Here is a 19,424-nt window from a genome sequence, read left to right as displayed (position 1 = left end):
ATTGTCACCATTTTTGTTCCGTGAAAATGATTGATAGTAATTATGCATATGAAATTTTGTAACTTCATGAAATTTTGTACCGTCATGAAATTTTGTATCGTCATTAGGAAGACTGTAACGAAAAACACAGGATTACGTTTGGTGGTCATTGCAGAATGTGTTGCTAGTGTCAGTCTCTCATGTTGTCTGACTTCTTCATTCCTTTTTGCTGTGTGGACTGTGAACGATTATGGTGTGTGGGAGTTAGTGAGGTTGTAGTGCCACTTTCATCTAAAAGATATTATTTTCCCAACAATACAAAGACTAAGTTTTTGGGGAGAAGATGTGGGTAAAGTGTACAAAGCAGGCAGTAGGCGTGGACAAGTACAGAGTACAAAATAGGTACAGTATATCGATACAGGAAGGTGGGCCTCTGATAGCGGGGGGTGAAGAACATACAGCAGGGGGGCATGTGGAGACCAGCATAGATCGTACATCGATACAGGCGGGTGACAGGTGGACCCCAATGGACCCAGGGACTCTTAAAGCCTTCCTCGCTTCAGAAAGAGAGAAGAAAAAATGTGAATCGCTGTTTCTGTCACTGTTGATAAGAGATACGAAGGGCCGGAGTACGTTGAAACACAAGTTATATGAAACGTAGACCATCAGCGCACGTCTAGACGCAATGTAGGCAACCCAGAAACAGGAGAACTTGTGTAGATAAAAAAAAAAAAGATGTTTCTGAGGAGAGACTATGATGTGGTGTATGAGGATCATTTCCTGCAGCGAGATATCTTGCTTATTGCCCGTATGTAAATATCAGATATTCCAGCCTTTTGTTGACTAGCGTTTCCTCCCATGTGTCTTGCCTCCGCTTCCTATTATTGCAAGGAATTTCGTTCACTCGGGGAAGCTGAAATTTATTTGATTTTATAATTGGTTTCTCCTTTGAACTGCCTGTGATGGATTGCCACAAGCCGTCATAAAGCAGCCAGCCTGTTCTTTGCTCCTGGAATAAACACGACAGTCCGACTTTTCAGCACGGTACGTCCTTGAACACAACGGTACGATGCTTGAACATTGCGATATAGCCCTTGAACACAGCGATGCGGTCCTTGAACATGACGGGAGGATGCCGGATCGCGATAGGACGATCCTTGTATATGACGGTGTGACCTTTGACCTAGCGATTGAGTGTCAGGTCAAAAGCCTCATTATCACCCAACTAGTTGTCAAGAATCTTACCATTGTGGTTAAGGATCGTGCGCGTACTCAGTTGTCGTAACGACGTGTTCAAAGGTCGTGCTGTCGTATACTCATGGTCGTATCATCTTGCTAGGGAGAGAGACCCGTCGTCCGTCGCGTGTCGACACGTAACACAGTTCTGCGCAGGTGGAAACCATGTCACGTCACCACACACAACCAGGTGAAGGTGGAGACTTAACCCCGTCCTTCCCGGTGGAGCGTCCACACCTCCCCGAAGATGGTTACTCATCTCTCTCTCTCTCTCTCTCTCTCTCTCTCTCTCTCTCTCTCTCTCTCTCTCTCTCTCTCTCTCTCTCTCTCTCTCTCTCTCTCTCTCTCTCTCTCTCTCTCTTTCTCTCTCTCTCTCTGTCTTGCTTCCCGCCTTTTGTTTCTCCTTTAATTAAGATAGAAATAAAGATGTGCTTTCACTTTAATGGGAATAATTCAAAATGGCTGTTTGAAAAATATCTATTTTTGCTTTCCTGAGATTGCGTGAAAGCATTTAATATCAAATGTTGTCCTGAGTTGATGGGTATTTATGTTGTTCAAGGTATAACATTTCAGTAGAATTACGAACGAGGCGAGTAATATCATTCCAGCGTTCACATGGAAAACTGTCTCAACTTGACGTGTGTAATTAAATTAGTAATACATGTTTATAAGGTATATCTTATATGACGAGTTGGTGGTAATAAATGATGGTCGCTTTCCTGTATATTTTTTTCTCTTTGTTTAAGTGATAAAGTAAAGATCCTTAAGAATGGTCCTTACTCTGAGGTATGTGCTCTTGTTACAACAGTTTGATAATGTGCATCGTACTAACTACTTTCCATGGTCTTAGTTGAATGACCATATCACACACACACACACACACACGCACCACACACCACACATACACACACACACACTATGGAAGAAGCTGTTGTCTTGCTCAGCTTCTGTGAAAGACTAGCTTGTGAGACCTACATTGTCAAACTGTGAAGCTCATTTGTGGACGAGGATGTGGTGACGAGAACATCTGATGCAATGAAGACCATCGTAATGTTTGCCTTCATATTGCTTCCCTTGTATCGTTGTTTGTTTGGTCTCCATAACCATTGAATTTCTTTTTGTTGCTTACAGAAAACAACATGAGACATAATGTTACAGCTTATCATTGATGGCTTTCAGCAGACTTCAGATTTCCGTTCAGCAGCTCAGGTGTCATGATTTGTAGATATGTAGATTATCTGTATCATACTGCTGATGTATGTACATCCCTAACTCCCGTCTGTATCATACTGCTGATGTATGTACATCCCTGACTCCCGTCTGTGACCTTTCCTCATACAATAGAGCACTTGGCTTCAATCCCAAGCAAATATATATAGTATATGTGTGTGTGTGTGTGTGTGTGTCATTAGTTGTATATGTAGCAGGATTTTAAAGCGTGCAACAACGAGTCTTAACTTCCTTTGAAAAGCCTTACGGATTCCACTCACTTTATCAAATGCTGGAGTCTCATATTTCCTTTTATATATTTTTTATTGTTCTGGTTTTAATTACGTCGTTTCCTTCACTTTGTGAGTCACGTTAAAAATCGGTCATTTTTTGTTTTTCTTTCTTTATGACCTGGCGATACGAGGGATGACCGACGCCCTGGTACACAGGCAAGATCAGCGTTGTCGTCACATCCTTCCTTGTACCTGGTACACACAGCCAAGTGCAGGGAAAAATGAAAAAAAAAGATCTATCGTACGATTTTTATGAAAGTATCCAGAAAAGAAAATGAATCATTTTTGACGTGGCTTTGGTATTTTTCTCTCCTGTTTCCAGAGCTGAACTAAATGAAAATATATCATCGTTACATTTCAACAATTATGATTATATACATTTTTTTATTGTTTTGCCGCAAAATTATCTTTTGTTGTTTACAGAACAAAGAAGGAAAATGTTCTTAGCTTTTAAAGTTAAGAATGAAATTATGTGTCATTTGGAAGAACACTGTTAGCTTTCTCTCGGATCTTCTTGTTCCAAAGGATTCCATGTCTTCCCTCCTCACCCTTGCCTCCTGGAAGCTGCAGGAGCCACATATAGTGACCCCTTGAGTTGTAGAATCATAAATAGAAATAAAAAACTGACCCCTTGACTCACGCCTCAGAAACTCATACTGACACATCCCTCACACATTGCTCCTGGTCTTGCTCGCCTGGGTCGTTTTATATATATATATATATATATATATATATATATATATATATATATATATATATATATATATATATATATATATATATATATATATATAAAGACCAAGATATTCCTTCATCTTGGTGATGTTAGTTGGTAGAGCCGTTTCCAAACAGACTGTTCTAGTCCTTGTGACTATCATCCTGTTACTTTGTCTTCGGCTCTGTCTAAAGTCCCTGGATCTCTCCTCAACTGTCATTTTCCCTGAACATCATCAGTCCCACACAGTCTTCGTCTCTGACGTTCACTACGGGTCTTCGTGAGGCTACGTCTCCTTGTGACCAGTACCATTATGACGTGATCATCCTTCCAGAGTGACTTCCAGGAATCCTTTAACAGAGTCCTTGATATTTTGCAAGGTCGTACCTGGTGCTTTGATATCCACACACACACAGACACACACACACACGGTGACACTCACTGCCGTCGCTATCCATACTAATTTGTGTTACAATGACGATACTTGTTGCACTTGAACTGTACTAGACGTGGCGGTGAGGAGGGCTGTAGGCTGTTCGTCCCTCATTATCAGGCGAACAGAGAGGACATGTATTGGCACTTCTCCCTCGTATCAGAGCCGACAATGAACACTAGTGTTTGGGGTAAATTGGTTCCTTGCTCCTACGCACTGAGTCCAGGAGACTGACAGCCTCCACACACGCGTCTGGCATGAAGACAGACAGCTGAACCAATATGAACCCCGTCTTCAGGAGGAGCATGTAATTGATACTCAGGGCAGGTGACTTTCCGGCCTGCTTCTCTGTCCGATATGTGTCTTGAGGAAAGGTCACACGTGTGTATCGTGCCCTGCTGCCTGCCTGGCTGCCTGGCTGGCTGGCCAGAACTAAAGGGTCTTGTGTGGGTGTTGCTGGCAAGTTTATATTTGTTGAGAATTCATAGTGACTTGTCTGTCCTCACGTATTACGTAACATCACGTCTACCACTTGAATTGTTTTAAGCATACTTTGATTATATATATATATATATATATATATATATATATATATATATATATATATATATATATATATATATATATATATATAATCGAGCGTTCACTGGTATCATTAAAGTGAGTTAATTTGCTGGGTATTACACTGTTGCGAGTGTAATTAAAGAATACATCGTATTGTGACTAACGAGAATGATTGCTTGCCTTGTATTTAGTTCAAGTATTGATAACAGATGAAGATTCGGAGATTTTTTTTCTCTTATCATGAACTCATCCTTCCAGTCCTGGTGAAGGCAAAGCTCCACTTTGTGGTGTATCTTCTGATGTTACGATATTACAGGAAGTAACAAAAGAGTTGAGGATGTCACTGATGGTGAAGCCCTGATGGCAAACAACACAATCATTCTTCCTTGTGGCTGACAGGCCGAAAATAGATGTGGTATGGCGGGAGTTATAATTTGAAAAGTTAGAGAGAGAGAGAGAGAGAGAGAGAGAGAGAGAGAGAGAGAGAGAGAGAGAGAGAGAGAGAGAGAGAGAGCCCGACATGAGAAAAAGACAGAAAAAACAGAGACTGCTTGAGTTTGTGTGTGTGTGTGTGTGTGTGTGTGTGTGTGTTAGAGAGATAGAGGGTGAGGGAGGGAAAGGGAGGAAGAAAGAACGATAGAATAAGGTACGTAAGTAGATAGAGGAAATTGATGAAGGAAGTTATGAAGACAGGGTGAGATGTAAGCAGGGAGACACTGATGCACTGAGAGGTATAGAAAGCAGGCAGGAGGAAGACAGAGAGGAGGAGGAGTAGGAGGAAGACAGAGAGGAGGAGGAGGAGGAGGAAGACAGAGAGGAGGAGGAGTAGGAGGAAGACAGAGAGGAGGAGGAGGAGGAGGAAGACAGAGAGGAGGAGGAGTAGGAGGAAGACAGAGAGGAGGAGGAGGAGGAGGAGGACAGAGAGGAGGAGGAGGAGGAGGCTGAATATTGGACAATGGGGCACAATTGTCTGGCATGTTTCACACGTCACTTATCTTGATCAGTAATCCTGAGATGATCACAGAGTTGGTGCATAAATAACTAAAAGCAAATTAGAGATACATTTGTATTATATATAATCGTGCCGTGTGTGTGTCACCCCAGTGCTCAAACCCACAAGGAATTATATTGATTACTTAGTGGCGTGATTCAGATTATTTTTCAATGTTATCTGAACCACATTCTCGCCTTTTTTTCTGCAGTAAGAAGCAATTTCTATGACTGGTTGCATCAATATATTGGCTAACCAGATCTCGCGGTGGTTGTATGTATGACTACGAGTGTGGAATTATCTTCCTGTATTCGTTTGATGGTCGAGAGAGCAGGGCTGTCACTGTACCAATACAACTGTGGGCTAATTTGTTTTATGTTGTGTGTAGTGGTGCAACGTTTGAAATGATATGGTTGTGGAGATGGTCATCACATCAGAGGCACAGACACACCTGTGTACTAGGGCATATGATGTGGTCGGGGGAAAACAGACAAAGGTGTGTGGGGCGTGTGTGGATAGAGGACATCTTGTTTCCTTGCATGACACACGACAGCTGGGAGTAGATGTGAGGCAACGAGTACCATATCTTCGTCTGTTAACATCGACATTACTAATACGGGAAGCGGCGGAACAGGTATACACACACACACACACACACACACACACACACACACACACACACACACACACACACACATCTGTGTATTCTTATGCATATATAAGAGAGAGTCTTGGAGAGAGGGGCGAGTGTGGGGGATGAGAGGGCATCAGAGGTGAGTCATTTGTAGTTTGCTGCTGATGCAGCACTGGTGGCGGACCATGTCGAGCTTTTTATGTGATGACGTAGATTTAAATTGTTAGTTTACCTGGTTATTATTATTATTATTATCATCATTATTATTATTATTATTATTATTATTATTAAGGGTAGCTTTCTCTTTTTAAGCATCATATTCCATATTATCTACTCAGGTTCTTTTAAACATATGCTTTCCAAGCGGACTTATGAATTTCCACATTATGGTTTCTTTATTAAAATGATTACGTGGCTCTACAGTGCGCACATAATACGTTTGCTGATTCGCGAGAATATTATCATATCCAAGAAAAAGATCAGCGAAGCGACGGCGACACAAGGTCTGCAGACTCCCCCACACCTCTCACTCTGGAGGGAAATGAATGACGCTTGCAAAAGCTTGTTAGGGCATTCATGGCCAGCGGAATGGTATCATTGCATTGAGTGGGGCTTCATGTGTGTGTGTGTGTGTCTGTCTGTCTGTCTGTCTCTCTGTCTGTCTGTCTATCCGTCTGTCTGGGGTGAGGGATTTTTTCTGCAGTCCGTACCTGTTGTATATCTGTCTCTCTTTGTGTCTATGCATATTGCATATATTGCCAGTCATATGCACCATTGTGTGGGTTAGATTGGATAGAGTGTGTTTTCAGTAAGTTCAATTTAAAAAAGGAAACACGTCTATAGTCTGACTTTAAGATTATACAATTACCATCTTTCAGTCATATAGGGAAACTGTACAGTGTATATGGTTACAGGATAGTCTCCTCAACCATTCACTGGGACGTCGATACATTAATGTACATTCCTATGTACGTATCCACATTTCTTCATATCGTGGTTCTGTCTTCTTGTTCCTGAGGACAGATGATCTGCTAACACTCTGGGTAAGAACGTAAGAAAGAACTTGATTCAAAGTTTGATGTCTGGAGGGAATCGTGGTCAGAATATCTACGTTTTGATGTATTTTTGTGTATAATGATGACCATGGATTCAGTAGTTTTACACTAACATGGAAACTCTGCATTGTTACTGGTCATGAGTCATCGTCATTATATACTGACATTAAAAACTACCATTTCAGAAAGAAGTATAATTTTAATAAAAAGAGAGTAATTAATGGTTTATTTAAGATAAATGCGAATAAATAGATACTGTGTAGTAATGTATTGATGGTCGCAATGGTTAGAAAAAGTTAGAACTTACAGAAGTTGGTCGATATTTCCACAGGCAGACGTAATGCAAGCTTACGTTAGGTCATGAAAGCAGATTGGTCGAACTCATGATGATAATGATGATCATAATGATAATAAAACGTATGTTTTGTGCGTTGGAAACCAATGGTATTTAATTCTGTCACAGCTCATCGCTTCATTAACCAGTCTTCAAAGTGAATTTTCATCATTTCGTATTCTCATTCCCTCTTCACGAGCAATTCCCGATATCTGATTATCATTATCTTATTCTTTGTCTGTTTTCACTGCTGTGTCCGTTCGTTATGCTCTGTGTTACTCACAACACGTTTTTTTGAAGTGCTTTCTGTTCGTAATGTGTGTGAAGCAAGGATCCAGCATTTGACATCTGTCGCTACATTAAGAGCATGACCTCTGTTGTGAACGTCATTACAAAGGGGAATTGTTATCTTCAGCGTTTAGCGTAGTGGAAATAGGAGGGAGTCCCGTGGTGTAGCGGTCAGCGTTCCTGACCCTGACGCATTCACGGGCCCCCCCACCCAAGGGTCGAGCGCGTGGGTTCGAATCCTGGTTGCGGCGGTCGGTCCATAGTCAACTCAGCTGTTCATCCACCCTTAGGGATTGGTCGATGAAATGGGTACCTGGCTCAGGCTAGGGTATATATATATATATATATATAGCGTTCATGGGATGGCCTTGATTAAGGCCTCAGCTTCCCGTACCGTCTCAGCTAATATGAAGAATAAGACTGCTCGAGTATAATATTGAGAACAGATGATGCCTTCACCATGACCGTAAGGTAGGAGACTAGATCATCTCTGGTGGTAATGCGAGCAGCCAAACCCTCTCTAAACACCTTCAAGGTGACTGCCTTTCATATACTCACCTGACAAAGAAAGGGAAACTATTTCTTGTTTTTGTTCTTCTAATTAGGAATCACCATCAAAATAAAACTCAGTTATATTTTCATCTACGTATCACATGGTCAGTAAGACACTTCATCCTTCTTTTGCTCTAATAATCTTTATCATATAGTGACATATGCATGTTACTGTTCTCATTCTGCATGGTACACAGTCAGTCATCGGACATGAAAATGTTTTTATCTAGGTTCGTTCGTTGTGTAGTTTAGCAATCCACTTAATCGCTTCCTTCATTTACAAGATGTAGATGAAGCCGTACATGTTTTATGTATTCTACTCAGCGATTATAATACTGTTCCTTCACTCTTTTTAACTTTACTTATATACTTCACTACAATCCTGTTTTTAACTTTACTTATATACTTCACTACAATCCTGTTTTTAACTTTACTTATATACTTCAGTACAATCCTGTTTGTGGCCCGAGTTATAGAATGGCACATTTTGATGAGCAGTGTGTACAGCAGCTTGCACGGGTACATTGTAGTTGAGCGCTGTCATCTCTTACGTTTCTTTTGACCTGTTATCTCTCATGTTGTCTCCATACTGGTCAAAAGACGTCAGTGGACAAAGATCTCTACATATAACACCACATCAGGCGAATTAAAGTTACATGATTCATTTGCATGGTATTACCACGGTATGAATAATTCTATCCATTCTTCACTCTCCTCACCTTGTGTGTCTGTGTTGTGTCTGTCTCTCTGTCTCTCTGGAAAAGGCGAGACAGATCATGGAAACCTGGTAACAAATGATTTTGAATTCCCCCAGCCTCGCATCAATGATAATAATTGTATTACAGAATTGTAACGGTAGAAATTATATATATATATATATATATATATATATATATATATATATATATATATATATATATATATATATATGAACGCTGAGAGCAGTATTTGCTATTGGCAACCATTCTGGATAAAGTTAGTAATATTCTGGACAATATTTATAAAAGTTGAAACACTTGTCCATCTACAAATGGAATATACAATTCAGGAAAAAATACAGTGAACCATTTTTCCCTTTTTATTAGAACTACGGAACTGGTAGTGGTGGCCTGCCTCAGTCGCCCGACACTCTTGAATTTTGACAGTTTAGCCCTTCTGAGCCGCCGGCCAGCTATCACTCCCCCATCACTATATTAAACATCATAACGATTGGTGTTATATATATATATATATATATATATATATATATATATATATATATATATATATATATATATATATATATATATCCTGAGGTAGCCAGAGGGTTTCTGTTGCTCACACTGATTCTTTTCATGTACAAGATTTCTTCGGATTATATTGTCACTTGAGGTGAGTGTGTTCATGGCTGGGTGGCTCACTAAGTTATGGTTTGAGCCAGGTCACACATGATGGTGCAGGCGGGGGAGGGAATGTGCCATCGCTCATCGTTGGTTCATATGGTCTCAGCCACCTCCAGCAATCAGGGTGAGGCTCGACATGCAGTGGGAAGGTGTATGGTGTTACAATTACGTTGAACCCATAGACAAACGATGTCCTAATTATTTTTTTTCGATTGTTGGTTATAAATTGACGTTGATGGCCTTGATAAACCTGGTAGTTCATAGACCTAGAGTTCCAGATAACTAACCAGTCAGAAATTAGTCGTAAGCTAAGGTCACTCATCATTATCACCGTATAAGGTCACCTGCCATTAGTAGTGTACCCCCCTTCATCAAAAGTGAGGGGGGGGGGCGGGGGGTCAGTCTTGGGGTACGAATACCTGTTCCATGGCCGCTATTGCCGAAAATCACCCGCCTGCCAGGACCCGACCCAGGTAACAAGCAATTCAAGTGAGTGACATCGGCAGTTATTGCCAGTTACGATACGTCCAGGTCAGTGATCACTTCTTGCTAGAGGTGCAGAGAGGAAGGCAGGCAGGAGAGGTCAGGGGTCAGAACCTGGTGACCTTTGTTGCTAGGTCTAATGACGGGTCACTGTGTATAAATACGGGAAATGTCAATCGTAAGCTGAGGTTATAGAAAGTCAGGGTGAAAATGGATCGAAATTAACGACAGTTTCTCTTTGTAAACAAGTAAAAGAATGACTGTGTTTTAGTTTAAATGTCTCGGTTACTACAAGAGGTCATCATTAAGACTGATAACTACAACCATGTATGAAGCGCTCGTTACTGGGAAAGATTATCAACTGAAGAAATGTTAAACACCTGATTGGTTAGCTTGGTACTGCCTTTCTTCTTCTTCTTCTTCTTCTCCTTCTTCTTCTCCTCCTTCTTCTTCATCATCATCTTCTTTTCTGAGTACTCCTCCCCCTTCCCTCCCCTGCACCTTGTCACAGTCCACTGGACCGTCACCTTCTGCAGGAGAAGCAGCAGAAGGAGGTGCTCCACACTCTGTGCTCCTCCCCCACCAGAAGGTAGGAAGATGGTGGCCTCGCCTCCTGCACACACACACACACGCACACACACTACCAGCCCGTCGCCAAGGCGTATCAGTCAGTGAGGCATTTTTCCCCGCGTGTCCTTTCTCTTATCTGTGGGGCGAACAGGCACCGGCCGCCTAGATAGCGAGGAACTGGGTGATATAAATCAATGTTATCGTCACCTGCCAGGCAGGAGATGGGAGGAGGTGTAGCCCCATCCGACGAGCAAGTAATATGCTGGAACCTCACCCGCTTGAAAAGCGTCGCTTGCCCGGGACTACACAACGTATAACAGACATCACTTGGATAAAACTGGTGGTGTTCATACCTCCCTCCCTACCTACCTAACCATGTTCCTCACGCGATGTGTTGAGGTGAATCTTTTATGAACTCTGTGATTATCGACAAATGTTTTACCATATCTATCGCTGATGATTTGTGTTTTCGACTGTCTGTAGGAGCGAGGTGATAGGTTAAAAAAGACCAACAGGTTTTTGGCATTAAAAAACAAACATTCTTTTTTACCCCTCTTCGTGGACGGAGTAGATACCTTACTGGTAATTCATTAAATGGTCAAAAGTGATAGTCATTTCCACTTTTTTTTTTTTTACTCTCAGCGTTGAATAATAGTTTTTTTTTTTTGTTATAACATGTTACGGTGTTTTATGATAAGGTCTGATTACCCTGTATGTCTATCGTCATATCTGTCTACCTTCCTGTATTCCTTTGTATGTATCTGTCCAACTGGTCGCTTTGAATGTTGTCTTCCATTTCATTGACGATGACACAGCCTCGCTAAAGGTGACTTTTCACCACTTGCTAGAGGCCAGTAATGTGTGTGTGTGTGTGTGTGTATGTGTGTGTGTGTCAGGTGACCTCAGGCATGTGTCAGGAATCAAGGACTTGTGTTGTGTCACTCGAGGATGGTTTCCTGTTTACCGGAGCTGTTGGCTTAGTAATTTGAGACAGTCACCTTCGTAGCACACGTCGCTACTGACAGAAATTAATGTTTTCAAAGTTCTCATTATTTTTGGCGATGTTTTGCACATCTGGCAGAAGTCATGTATATTTTAAAAGCAATATGAAATTAAAGGTAACTATTTTGTCGTTGAAAGAATTAAGTTTTTCACAAGTTTCCCCGTGTCTTACATATTACAATTACAGATATTTGTAAGTAGATTTCCTTAATGCAAGTTAATAATCTTTCTCCGTATTCAGAAATTGAAGTAGACAAAATATATGAACCATATGAAAAAATTCACTTGCATCTACATCTACTAAGAGAACAATTTGGCCTCGTAAGTTAATTCATTCTGTATGTGTTGCCATCGTATATACAGTAATTCATTCTGTATGTGTTGCTATCGTATGTACAGTAACTCAGTCTTGATGTGTTGCTATCGTATGTACAGTAACTCAGTCTTGATGTGTTGCCATCGTATGTACAGTAACTCAGTCTTGATGTGTTGCCATCGTATGTACAGTAACTCAGTCTTGATGTGTTGCCATCGTATGTACAGTAACTCAGTCTTGATGTGTTGCCACCGTGTGTACAGTAACTCAGTCTTGATGTGTTGCCATCGTATGTACAGTAACTCAGTCTTGATGTGTTGCCACCGTGTGTACAGTAACTCAGTCTTCAGAATATCCGTTATTGATGAATTCCAGTTCTTGGCTGCGCAGTAGCTCAAATAATCCGTACAAATGTGCAACGCTCTGAAAATGAGAGGACTAATGAGGCTGCATTTCAAATTAATGTGAGTAAATGAAATGGATTTTGGTGTAGGAGCCGGAGAGAGAGAGAGAGAGAGAGAGAGAGAGAGAGAGAGAGAGAGAGAGAGAGAGAGAGAGAGAGAGAGAGAGAGAGAGAGAGAGAGTGTCGGTGGTCTGAATGTCGACATTACAGAAGTCGCTGAAGTTTGGCCTTGTATCAGTACCAGAACAGATGTAAACCTGCATCTGAGATGTAGTGTACCCCAGGCCACGTAGCTTGAGTTCACATCAGTTAAAAATCGTTGGGAAAATGATGTAGAGGATGTGGGATAAGAGATGTGATGACAGCAACATACCAATCATATACCGTATCATCAGTATATATCCCACCATAAAACGATGGCTTAACGTCGAAGGAGGGGGAAAAAAGAAGAAAACTTGGAACTGCTTCTTAAGCCTGGTAGGTAGGTGGGTATGGCACGACCACGTAGAGCGATTCATATAGATACTCTCTCTCTCTCTCTCTCTCTGGCTTATTATTATCAACATATTTACGATAATGTAATGGTTTATCATCATCATATTTATGGTAAATATGGTTTGATATTAAGAACATGACGATCAAACATTGGTTTTTCATTAATATTCACGATGAAACAATAATTTATCATCAACGTATATACGGAGAAACAATGGTGTGATTCTCCTTCCTCTACGTTCATCATGCCGTCTTTTATTTTCATAAAGGATTGGAATCCGTTCCCACAGCAGTACTAAAAAACGTGTAGGTTTCCAGCTGCTTGTATTTACGAACGCCTTAAATAGTTCACAGGTTACGCATATTTAAATAACCTTTTGACGCAGATCTATAAGGTGAACCTTTCAAAGGACTTCTGGTTAAAACGGGGGAATGAAAGGCTAGTTTACTTTTAAACCTTAACATAATATTTCACAATTTGACACACCACTTTGACATAGGAAAATAAAAAGTCTCTGAAAGTTACATAATCTATTTGTGAGGTAAGAATTGGTCCAATAGATTTTGTAATATAATTAGACTTTCCTTTCGTTTAGACCTCTAGCAGAAATTATATTCTACATTAAGAACTTGGGAAACCTCATTTATAATCCCTGGTCAGGAACCACTTAACTACTGATTTCATCCAGTCTAACCCACAACTTGTGATGGATGATACTAAAGATATAATAACTCGTCTTAATCAGTCAGAGGTTAAGGCATTAAAATGACTCAATCTGTTTCATAACGACGGGTATCCATCAGAATATACAACTCTGTTTTACCATAAATCTTCCTAACTGATAAGAATAAAGCATTATCTTTACCAGTATCTGATGTCATCAGTGAAGAACCATACGCAGTGCTTTTTAAGGTAACATATTCATCGCCTCTCATATTATAACTGTCACAGTTAATCCTGGTGTCGGAGAATAACTGGAATATTTGATACTTTTAGGAACCTCCTCCTCTACCTTCTAACCCCCCGCCCCCCCATTTCTCAGCTGATATAAATTTTCGCCTACTGGAACATAAGATTATGTAATGAGAAAGATTTTCAAAATATTTAGAAACGAAAGATATGATTTTACACACTTCATTTTTAGTCGGGTTCATAACAAACTTCTTCCCCTTTTGGCTAAACCTGACATCTTCACGCTCGACAAAACTTGTCACAAAAATTAAAGATCTTTTCATGCAGTGAGCTTACCCCCCCACAGTGAGCCTACCCCACCTCACAGTGAGGACCAGTTTTAGGGAATTTCTCTTCTTTGATCTAACTCAATTTTTAAGGGAGTGGAGAGTCGGTTACCATGTACTGTAATGATGATATAAGGAGAGAATTATCATCAGTTCATGATAATTATAATGAAATATACTTGTAAAGTAAGGTTATCATCCAGTATCTCTAAAACAAATATATGTATAATTTCTTACTTAAACCGACGTGGATTTGACTGGGGTCAACTTTTCCTTGTGTCATGTTGTTGCTGCTATAAAGAATATGTATGTGTACATACATACATACATACATGTCCGTATACACACTCACGAATATTAAAACGAAAAGTTCATATTTCTTTACACTAGCAAATACGTTCACACATATTGGAATAACTAAAAGAATAAACAGAAAATTTATATTTGTAAAGATGCTCACACACACACACACACACACACACACACACACACACACACACACACACACACACACACACACACACACGCACAAGAAAAACACAGAGCTCCGCTTGTTTACATGCTTCATACATCAAGTAAAATGTGATAAATTCATCATTACAGTTTGCTTTAATTTATATAGTTTAAAACAAATTACTCGTAAAATCACCCACTAAGATATGCCAGACCAAAGGAATACTTTTAACGGTTTATTAGAAGAGATATGGCATCTGTGAAATGTAAATATGAGATATATCAGAATTGCATCGCGCTAGCTCTCACTTCTCTTTGATATCAGAAAACGAAGAGTCGATTTCACTTTCCAATTCCAGGGCGTTTACTTCCCTGAAATTCAGCCTCTCTCACTCACTCACTCACTCACTCTCTCACTCTCTCACTCTCTCACTCACTCACTCTCTCACTCTCTCTCTCAGTGGCAGGTGCCCAGTGACTCTACTCTTGCGGGGAGGTAACGTTTTAACTTTACAATATCTTTCTTAAGATTCGTTTCTTACGTAGATATGAAGTGAGTCTTTCCTGTCACGTTTGTGTGTATTTTGTCCTCTGATCTTAACACGTTGAATGTGATGGTAGGAACACTTGAGCATGACGTGACGATACTTGTTATCAAGGAACTAGAAACTCGGACCTGTGTTACACCAGCACGTTACCCTGGTACGTGGGACGGACAGAGAACGGAAGACCTGATGGTCTATGTCGAGATGACCTGCTGGAGGACAGCAGTAGAACCATAAGTTCCTTATCTGCGCAGATGAAGGATAGTAAAGCAGGAAGCAGTCGTCTGCTGCGTCGCTTGGGTGAGTTATCATAGCCGGAGGTTGGGGCTTGCCAGACACGGAGGGGTATAGTGAAGGTGGCTGCCAATACTTGCATCATTAACTATGATTTATGGGTCTCGGGATACCGCTTTAAGAGGCATTCACTCGCACGTACACGATAACAGTCGAATTGGAGTCCATGTTATCCCCCCCCCCCTCTCTCTCTCTCTCTCTCTCTCTCTCTCTCTCTCTCTCTCTCTCTCTCTCTCTCTCTCTCTCTCTCTCTCTCTCTCTCTCTCTCTCTCTCTGAGAGCACACCTATTCCGTCATCCGCATTCATTCCCTGATTTTTCTCTCATCTTTTCTTCTATATTTTCTCTACGCAATATGTTTTTTTATTTCCCTTAACGTATTCCTCCTCAGAATTTCTCCGCATTTAATAATTCCTCCCCTCACCTCCGTGTTCCGAAGCACACTTATGTCTTCTCTTGCTTTCATCCCCTTCCCCCTCTCTCTCTCTCTCTCTCTCTCTCTCTCTCTCTCTCTCTCTCTCTCTCTCTCTCTCTCTCTCTCTCTCTCCCTCTGGCCTTCTCGCTTGGCCTCCTCCCCTGTACGTGACCAAGAGTTCGGCCTCTTGTCTCTCCCCTTCCCCGACTTCGTGTTTTTTGTTCTCTCTTGTTCTAACAACAGTTTTCTTGAAAAAAAAATCATTAATTATATCTGCCGCTGGGTGCTGGAGGGCCGGCTTTTGCTGCTGGTGGGGGAGTGGGGGCCAGTTTTCAAGAGCTGGAGAAGGGACAGGGGTCTCGAGGAGAGACCAGTGTCTCGAGGGGAGACCAGAGGCGAGACTCGGGTCTTATGGAGAGATAAGAGTCGCTAAGGGAGGACAGAACCACAAGGTAAGGTGAGAGGCCTCGAGAGAAAAAGAAATCGGGATCATAATGGACGACTGGAGTGGGAGAATAAGGGTCGCAGAGGGAGACTGTGGCACTGACGTAAATATCAGGGTTATGAGGGTAGACCATGGTCCTGAGGGAAGACCATGGCCCTGAGGGCAGACCATGCCCCTGAGGGCAGACCATGCCCTGAGGGCAGACCATGGCCCTGAGGGCAGACCATGCCCCTGAGGGCAGACCATGGCCCTGAGGGAAGACCATGGCCCTGAGGGCAGACCATGCCCCTGAGGGATGACCATGCCCCTGAGGGCAGATCATGGCCCTGAGGGAAGACCATGGCCCTGAGGGAAGACAATGGCCCTGAGGGCAGACCATGGCCCTGAGGGAAGACCATGGCCATAAGGGCAGACCATGGCTATGAGGGCAGACCAAGGCCCAGAGGGCAGACCATGGCCCTGAGGGCAGACCATGGCCCTGAGGGCAGACCATGGCTATGAGGGCTGATCAAACAGGGCTATGAGTGCAGAACAGTTAGGGTTATCATGGCAGATCATGGGGGCTGCCAGTGTGTAACACAAAGTTAACAGAGCGAGTGAAATAAGGGAGGATAAAGGACCAAAGTTAGCCCAGCAGAGGAAATAAGATAGGATTACGAGCGTGTAATAAGATAGGAATGAGAGCGTGAAGATAAGTTAGGATTTTGGATTTCGGTGTAGAGACGGGTACATGTATGTATGGATCACGGTGACTGGTTCGTTGAGCGAAAACTCTCGAAGAGTCAGTGAAGGTTATGAGGAAGGGACAAATTGCACGAAGGGATGGGGTTATACGGTGTGAGGATTTTGGTTTATTGGGCGAGGGGAACTGGTGCCTAACATGTTAGGAGGATAGAAGGACAGGACTATGAAGGGGAGAGAAAGAGACACGGTATATGACGACCTTAAGAAAATAGGCCGAAAGAATCAGTCGTTTTATAAAAGAATACGTGAGAAACTTGGGTAAGGGATTGGTTCTTGATAACAGAGAAAACGGGATGAATTGTTTACACTTACAGAAAACTGGATGAATTGTTTACACTTATAGAAAACAATACGTAGACGAGACGGTCTGCATGATGAGAGGTGATCAGGTGGACGCTCTCGGTCCTGCCAGGTAAGAATCCTTTATTAACGACGGTATTGCCAGTAAAAACGTATCTGAATCTCTTCCAGAAACCATTCCAGACCTGATACATTGGTGTTTGCTCATCTGAGGATTGATGCATCATATACTGAAGTTGTCCTGTGAACATTTCACAAAGATAAAATCGCACTAACTTTACCCACACTTTAGAATATTGATTTACCGAGATATTGAAATATTCTTGAAGTAAAAACAGTGGGGAAAAAATAGCTCTCGAGGTTATAGAGATGACTGGGACGAATCGGTAGCCTGTCATTGGTAGAGACCTTTTAAGGTCACATGACTAGTTTACATATAGTCTTTTCAGTGGTAGGCGTTTAAGGACTAGGCTCGTATATATTGAATTCACTCAGGGTTGTTCGTTATAATCGCAGGAGCGTTTCTGATTGGTGGAGGGTAAGGCAACATAGCCGGTTTGACGGCTGGACCTTACTTGTCTCCAGTGAGGGTCGGCATGATTGCATTCGGACGGAGACGCGTTGTGAGTGGGAGTTCCAGTTCGCAGGGCGCCTTCCACTGGCCAATGAGGGCACCAGGGAGAGATAGCGGCAATTCTTCTCTTTGTTAGATTGCTGGACCTTAGCCGTAATTGCGCAATCAATTCGTGGGCGGGAGCAAACTGCAGCACAATTCCCACCTCGCCGGTGATGACGAGTGCTCAAGGTAGTCCAGGGTAGTTAAGTGTCGCTTTGTGTACAACGTGTGTATGCGACAACCTAAGTCTTCCTCATTCATGCGGGTTTAGCAGCACCGCTTGGCTCTGTATCATCTTACTACCTTAAGTTTACATTTATTTCTCTTTATTCTCCACAAGGTGAGACTCTCATGCGTTACCTCGTAATTCCTAATTCTTATTTATGAATTATTGTACTTTTCATGATCATTCGTTCATGCTTCATTCTTTCTGCTTTTAATCTTTGATTCTGAAATCATACAATAATCTATATTTACAGTTTAGTGAACCGTAGAATATTATCGTTTAATCTCTAAGTCTTAGTATTATCAATAACTTTTTTATTACTGTGGAATTTTGATCATTTTTTAAACGTCAGTTTGGCTGAGTGTACGCCTTCCTTCACATGTGTTCCGTCATGTATTCATCATCCAGTCTGTCAGTTTTTGCTCTGTTCTTGGCCTTCAGTGATTATTTATTCTCTTTCTTTTTCCTTATATCCTTGACGATCGCTCAGTAATCTTTTCATTTTCTTTCATTATGTTTCCACTTTATCCTGTCGTATCCTTCGTACATCACTCTCCTCCAGCCACCCACCCACCCACCTCCTCACTGCCTCGTTGTATCGTTTCTTGTGTCCTCGTGGGTTCTCCCCTGCCTCCCTGAATGTTCCCAGATGCATCTCTCTTCATTACCTGGTATTTTTCCTTCCCCTTCTTTTCGTTCTCCCTTTATTCCCTCGTTCATCAAGATAAGTTTTCTCTTTTCGTCTTCCTCACTGCCTCTCTATCGTATTCTATCACCCGTTTATCTTGATTCACCTTTAACATTTGCTCAGACACCACATTCTCTGGCGTCCGACCTTCTTCCACTTTACCATCATTTATCCCACGCGTCTCTCTTCCCATTTTCATCAAATTATCGGAGGTTTCTTCCCTACCTTCACGCACCGTTTACTCACCATCATTCCTCCGTTTTCCTTCTCCTTCATGACCATCATCTATATTTTGCTATACTTTGTCCTCCCTCCGTCTTCCCTTGCTAAGATTATCCCACTTATCTTTTCCTTACCGCCTCTCTTTCTCCCTGTCTCTCTTGCGTCTTACCTCACCTCTCTCCATGACAATTACTCTCTGTTCCAGGACAGCTATTTTCCTGTTCCAGGACAATTGCGTCTCATTCCAAGACAGTAACTTTCCGTTACAGTACAGTACATCCATGTTACATGACAGTTACTCCCC

The sequence above is a fragment of the Panulirus ornatus genome, chromosome 53, assembly GCF_036320965.1.
Source record: "Panulirus ornatus isolate Po-2019 chromosome 53, ASM3632096v1, whole genome shotgun sequence".
Classification (NCBI taxonomy): Eukaryota; Metazoa; Arthropoda; class Malacostraca; order Decapoda; family Palinuridae; genus Panulirus; species Panulirus ornatus.
The sequence above is the reverse complement of the archived record's forward strand: the minus strand, read 5'-3'. Positions refer to the sequence as shown.